Source organism: Notothenia coriiceps, unplaced genomic scaffold (genome assembly GCF_000735185.1).
Source record: "Notothenia coriiceps isolate Sejong01 unplaced genomic scaffold, NC01 NC01_scaffold00033894, whole genome shotgun sequence".
Classification (NCBI taxonomy): domain Eukaryota; kingdom Metazoa; phylum Chordata; class Actinopteri; order Perciformes; family Nototheniidae; genus Notothenia; species Notothenia coriiceps.
The window spans coordinates 301-7,524 of record NW_011366595.1 but is presented as its reverse complement, the minus strand read 5'-3'; the positions used below and the strand labels follow the sequence as shown (position 1 = coordinate 7,524).

General features: G+C 42.2%; 1 long non-coding RNA gene across 1 annotated transcript; it reads left to right on the top strand.

Moving 5' to 3' along the window:
• Positions 1-6,323: 6,323 nt before the first annotated feature.
• On the top strand, positions 6,324-7,015 carry LOC104961869 (uncharacterized). Its single transcript, XR_800146.1, has 3 exons — positions 6,324-6,370; positions 6,603-6,624; positions 6,730-7,015. It is a non-coding gene; the product is annotated as an uncharacterized lncRNA (long non-coding RNA).
• The last annotated feature ends 209 nt before the right edge of the window (positions 7,016-7,224 follow it).

Genomic DNA, 7,224 nt, shown 5'->3' with positions numbered 1-7,224 from the left:
GTGTTTTTGTTGGTAAGGGATAACCATCAATATTTAGGTGATAGGCTTGATCGAATGTTGACCACTTAAGTAATGATCACTTGCCTTATTTTGAAAGAAACCTGCAGAGAACCATGAGAACTACGCACCAATCACTCTGACGTCTGAAGATGGCAGCCGCTTCTCTGAACCAGTCAGAGTACCTGGAGTACCCGGAGCATTGGAATGCGCTTATGTTCGTCAGAAAATCCAAGGTAAAACTGTCATGAAATGATCATACAGTACATACAGATTTGTGCAAGAGGCGTATCATAGAAGATGTGTTCAAATGGAAGCAGAGGCCCTTTTTATGAGCTGATCCTTTACTGAACACTGAAAGGAACAGTCAAAACAAGTTATTATTGAATGGTGCTGTACTCTGCTTCATTTCATTTTCTTTCCTCTGTTTAGATGGAGAGAAGATTCCCAACTGCACTGAAGAGGTATTGCGTGGAACATCAATAAAGAAAGCCACCGACATTGAGAAGGTTCTGCTCAGTCTGCCTCCATTCGTCAGAACCTATCCTCTTTGGATTCACAAGGACAAGACGGCTGGCCAGAAGTAACTATCATTACAGTTTTACTTTTCCTAATGTAACTTCAATGAGATGCTTTCTCTTTTGTCTGTTGCAGAGACATCAGAGTAGTTTTCACTAACCTGTGCAATTCAATTAAAGCTTTAAGATCAACAATGAGAAGACTTTTGGAAGTATGGTGGAAGAATTAAAATCTCCCGACAATCAAGGCCTCAATGTGACCCCACCTCTGCATTTGAAGGAACTAGGACAGTGTGAGGCATGCCTTGTTCTACTGAGTGAAGGTACTTAATCACAACGGGGATGGGTCATTTCAAACTGTGCACATATACTGTATGTTTAAATGGTATTGTTACTTTTAAGAGTTATATATTTACTGGGTATAGTGTACTTTAATCAACATTTCAATCTGAATTTGCCAGTTAGCTATTGATCTAATTTTCCTCTTCAGATTATGTGCAGGTTTTTACAAATAGTGGCCTGGCATTATCAATACAATGCTTCAACAAGCAATATACAATACAATATATGTACAATACAATATATGACATAAATGGATTTGATAAAAGCAGTGCCAGAGATAATGTGGTATGGTTACTCATCATTGCAGGTTTGATTTGTAATACACAATGGCAATGAATGATGTGCATTAGACCATGTGCACCTATTGTTTTCTTTACAAGCCCTTTGCCTGGGTGTGAAACAAGGATCATCCAGTTGTTAAAAAGGCATATACTCAAGTAATGTACTTAAACAGTACAAATATGAGGCACTTTTTAAAATTATTTACGACTTGCAAGTTATAGCTATAGTTACTTTGAATTTACATTCAAAATATTATCTTATAATTGTGCAACATTTATAATTTAAAGGTCGCCTATAATGCAAAATTCACTTTTTCATGTATATTATACATGTATATGTGTCCCCTCAGGAAAAGAGACTCTCTCTTTTTGTCCTGACCCATTTATATTTTAAAAAAATTAGCTGTTCAGATTTGGCCACTTTTTGATGTCACAATTGTTAGCCAATAACCAACCATGGTATCAAATGTCGTTTGTTAGACGCTTTCTTCCAAAGCAATTTAAAAGTGAAGTGTCTTGGCCAGGTACTCAACAACATGTTGACTGCAGTGGGACTGGAACCTGTTCCCCCCTGATCCGAAGATCAGGGCACCATCCCACTGAGACACAGCCCACCTTATCACCTGAATCTCCTCCTAGAGCACCAAATATCTCGCAGATGGGCGTGGAGGTGGCAGCTCAATTGCACTTAGAGCTACAGACACAGAATGAGCAGCTTTTGAAACAGGGCTGAAACAGAGGGGATTATGTGATGCTACAATTCATGATCTGTTTGGTATTTTGAGCCAAACACTTCAGAGACATGTTTTGTTAATATCTGAGACCTATAATATATTTAGACCCTCCAGAAAAACGCGATTCTGCGATCGCAGAATTTACCGCATAATCAGCAAAATGGAGCAGATTTTTAAAAGGCCGCATATTTATCAAAAGGCCGCATAATCCCCGCATTTTTCCACACAAGGTTGAGGGGAAAAAAAGTTAACTCGTCTTGACGTGAAGTAGTGATGATGATGACGTGACGTCATCAGCTCGCGCATCACAGAAGGTAAACAACACCGTAGAGCAGGGGTGTCAAACTCAAGGCCCGGGGGCCAAATTTGGCCCGCGACCTAATTTTNGTGTGTGTTGTGTGCCCTGGTGTGTGATGTGTGTGTGTGTGTGTGTGTGTGTGTGTGTGTGTGGGTGTGTGTGTGTGTTGTGTGTTGTGTTGTGTGTGTGGTTGTAGGCTGCTGGTATCTACAGAAGCCTCGACAGTTCGGAGGAGTCGTCCTCTCGAGAGCGAGGGAGAGGACCGATTGATGAAGGTGCGGCAGCGCTCACTGAATCTTGGGCCATGGCAGGAGAGATATGGACAGACGGCGGGGTGGGGGGGGCCATGGCGCCCCCAAACTCTTGGGGGTCACAACAGCCACTAGTGGGGGTCTCGCCACGACCAATGACACGTACCAAACTGCATCTTTTCTTTTAGTTTAGTCGCATCCCTGAGTGCAGAGGAGGCAAGCACCAGACACAGGGATTACTGAGTCAGCATATTACACAACCCTGCTCTCTAAAAAGTGCATGCACACGTCACACTGACATGCAATCACATGGGAATAAGTCAAAGTGTTATGGAGTCATGCTGTCGATGGCGGCTAGGATTGAAAGGCCATCTTTCTGCATGTGTTGGGCTTCTTTACTGCAGATCACTCAGTATCTCACTTGCTGAGCATTTTTCCAAAGCATGTAGCATTTGAAAAGCGTTCTAGATTTCCATTGATATCCATTTACTAGCTCTGCTGACATAAACTCCTAGGTGTTGATCCATCATAGGAACGCTGTCAGAGTGCAGCGCTGCAACTGCCCTTTGTTTTCTTCATTGCTGAATATTCTTCTTCGTTATTTGAGCAGTATAGGGTTTGTATAATAAATGGTGGACGAATGTCTCTCCTTCCACGATCAAGGTGACGGAACTTATTAAATATAGTTGTATGATAAAGAAAACACACTGCAGGAGAACAGGGACTGAACTATGGAAATATTTGCTGATTTCTTTTCTCTACTGTTAAATTCATTAAGAAATCTATGGTAAGAGGCTCATTGGCCACTTCCTAAACATAAGAATTGATTTGGAGCCTGAGGTTTTTTTTTTTCAGAATTCTGAGATAAGTCTCATTAAAATGTTTTTTTTTACTTTGGCCAAATCAGATGAAAGTTAAATTCTGAGATTTACATTTAGAAATCATGAGCAAAAAACTCATTTGAGAATTTTTTAACAATTCCATTTTTTTGTACTTTTTGGTCACATCCCCAAAAGAGTGTTCTCATGTGGCTCCTATTCCTCTTCTGCAGCGAATCAGTTCAGCTCATTGACCATTTTCTTTCTAATTTATTTATTTATCATTTAGTAAGATATGTAGGGTTGATGTTTTAGACATTTTCTTAATTAAATGGGTGTATTATTCCAGAACATTAACAAACATATTTGCTTCACAATTGTATATGTATATTGTAATCACCCGGCCCAATGTTAACTTCCAGTAGTTAAAGAACAACAAAGGCCTTCAACAGAAGGTGATGGTGTTCTGCCACCGAAAGCCTTTGGAAAATGGTGGCAGTTCTTTAAACAATATTTCATGCCAAAGTAAACTGAAATAGTAAAAAAAGGAAAACCACTATTGAACATACTTGTGTATGTGTGAAGGTGATGTTTGGACTATTGAAAAATGTCCTGTACAGCTGATATTGTGCTGACTCAGCTTTAAGCATGGGCAGCCACTGTAACCCTTTAACTCATTTGAACTCCAGTGCAACACAATGCCACATGCTTGTCACAAAGTTTCATACTGCCTACTTAACAGAATTCTCTGTAATTCTTTGGGAAATGTTCCTCGCAGGAAGTGTTTGTATTTGTCCGTGAAGAAGCTGAAAAACGTATAAAAGCTCTGATGATGGATTGATGCAGAGGTTAGAAACAGGAAGCTCTGGCCCAGCTGCAGGGGACACTTCCTGTCTGAGCGGAGGTCTCGTGTGTTTTCCTTTCCACAGCACATGTATTCACATGTGTGGTTTCATTCATATATGCCGTCCTAACAGCATAATCATCACTATTATTTTTGAGCTTCAGCACTGTTTGCTGTTTCTGATTGGAAGATGGAACTTGTTCCGATTGTTAAAAGAACACTTGCCCACAAACTGGGTAATGCACATATTTATCGCGTTGGCTTTAGCACCATTCACTGTTAACCTCTTCACGATCACTTCAATGATTTAACACAACACTGGGGTTTTCATTCTTCCAACCGAGCCCCACCCCTGACTTGCTTAGAATGCTGTTACAGTAATTGAAATAATATATAGACATAAAACAAGTTCAAATAATTCCCAACAATTGCATCAAGGTCAATCAGGAATTTCATTACAATCCTTAAAAGGTTTTTAAAGTGCCTCAGCACCTCTCCATTATTAAAAGCATATAATAGTTTAATTTCAAAGCTTAGAATTTCAGACTGGCCAATCAGCATTTAGTTTAGTATATGTGGGGGGGATGTTTTTTTTATTGAAAACTTTTTAAAAACTACAATATCATCATTATGAACCTTGACATGGAGCATAGTAGTTTAAAGTGAGATTATGGAGCTGAGATACAACAGGCAATTGAAAATATCCATATCAATAGTTCCAAATCTGATATTTGTCTTATATATTGTAAAAAAGTAAAAGATTGTCTTTTGTTTAAGGGCTGCGTAACAGTGAAGTGTTGTTTCATTGGTTATCACTTAGTCTAATATTTCCTCTTGGACTGATGATTATTCATCAGAAGTCTCCAACAGTGCTGACCAAATGAAAACATAAGAATAAGTGACTCATCACCCAGTCCTATTGTTGGCTGTTCTGAATGAAAATCTGATTGAAGCAATACATCCCTGGCCTGTGGTTGGGAGATGACTTTGATCTGGCCTAACTTCATGTAACCTGGATCACTCAAACCGACAATCGAGGACTTCCAGTTGTGTCAAATGTAAACTGAAATCACGTGGGTTGCTTTTATGCAGACGCTCGATCATCCGTTTTTTGTGATGACTGGATTCAATGAGACCTCCACCGAGTTATTGTATTTCTTTTACATTTATACATTTTCTCTGGTTTCATTTGCTTGATTGTTTGGAGATAAATCCACTGGACAATCTTAGAACTATGACCATGTTGCGGTCTGAAAATGTGTTGTTTTTAGAGCTCTAGACATATACTCAACCGTCCTGAGTTGAGAATACATCGTTCATTTGTACTGGACAAATAATGAGTTCTTTTTCCAAAGCAGCCATAAAGTCCCCTTTTAGATTCCAGCTCCTCCATGTTCACTCTGAGCTCCTCCATGGTCCACTGAGTCCTCTATGGTCACTCTGAGCTCCATGGTCACCTCTGAAGCTCCTCTATGGTCACATCTGATCCCTCCATGGTCACTCTGAGCTCCTCTATGGTCACTGGAGCTTCCTCTATGGTCCACTCTGGCTCACAATGCGTCACTCTGAGCTCCTCTATGGTCACTCTGAGTCCTCTGAGCTCCTCTATGGTCACTGGAGCTCCTCTATGGTCACCTCTGAGCTCCTCCATGGTCACTCTGAAGCTCCTCTATGTCACTGAGCTCCTCTTACTGGTCACTCTGAGCTCCTCTATGGTCACTCTGAGCTCCTCTGAGACTCCCTCTATGGGTCACTGAGCTCGGGTATGGTCACTCTGAGCTCCTTCCATGGTCACTCTGAGCTCCATCTATGGTCACTCTGAGCTCCTCTATGGTTCACTGAGTCCTCTATGTCACTCTATGGTCCACTGAGCTTCCTCTTTATGAGTTCACTGAGCTCCTCTATGGTCACTCTGAGCTCCTCTGAGTCCTCTATGGTCACTGAGCTCCTCTATGGTCACTCTGGGCTCCCTCCATGGTCACTCTGAGCTCCATGGTCACTCTGAGCTCCTCTATGGGTCACTCTGAGCTCCTCTATGAGGTCACTCTGAGCTCCTGGTCACTCCATGGTCACTCTGAGCTCCTCTATGGTCACTCTGAGGCTCCTCTATGGTCACTCTGAGCTCCTCCATCGGTCCTGAGCCCTCCATGGTCACTCTGAGCTTTCCTCTTCATGGGTCACTCCTGAAGGGGGGGGGGGGGCACTTCCCTCCCATGGTCACTGAGCTCCTCTATGGTCACCTCTGAGCTCCTCCATGGTCACTGAGCTCCTCTATTGGTCACTCTGAGCTCCTCCATGGGTCACTCTGAGCTCCTCCTATGGTCACTGAGCTCCTCTATGGTCACTCTGAGCTCCTCTGAGGCTCCTCTATTTGTCACTGAGCTCCTCTATGGTCACTCTGAGCTCCTCCATGGTCACTCTGAAGCTCCTCTATGGTCACTCTGAGCTCCTCTCTATGTTCACTCTGAGCTCAATGGTCACTCCATGGTCCACTCGAGCTCCTCTATGGTCACTCTGAGGCTCCTCTATGGTCACTCTGAGGCTCCTCCATTGGTCACTGAGCTCCTCCATGGTCACTCTGAGCTCCTCTATGGTCTACCTCTGAGCTCCTCCATGGTCACTGAGCTCCTCTATGTCACTCTGGAGCTCCTCCATGGTCACTCAGAGCTCACCTGAAGCTGAAGAGCTCTGCATTGCAGACTCGTGTTCCATGATGTTTATTATAATGTCAGACTGGCAGGCTCCATCTTCATCTTCATCGTGGTCCTGGTTCAGATATTGTGACAGTATGAGTTCCACCCTGCCGCTCGCTCCTCTATCTTAACACATTGTTTACATATGTACATTGTTCTTGTAATGGTGATGCACCTTCTGTATATACTTTGACATAATGAGAGATTTATTGTGAAATAAAGTCTTAATCTGTCATTCAGCTGGCTCACATGGTGTGGTATATATAGGGTTGGTGAGGGTTACCTGTAAAAAACTTGTCATCAGTAACCTATCTGACTTATCAGAATATAAAAGTGATGTACCCTGATTACCGTAATTTTCGTGACTATAAAACCCGCGCCTTTTCCCCTATTTTTCGACGGTGCGGTTTATATAACGGTGCGGCTAATCTATGGATTTTTAACAGCT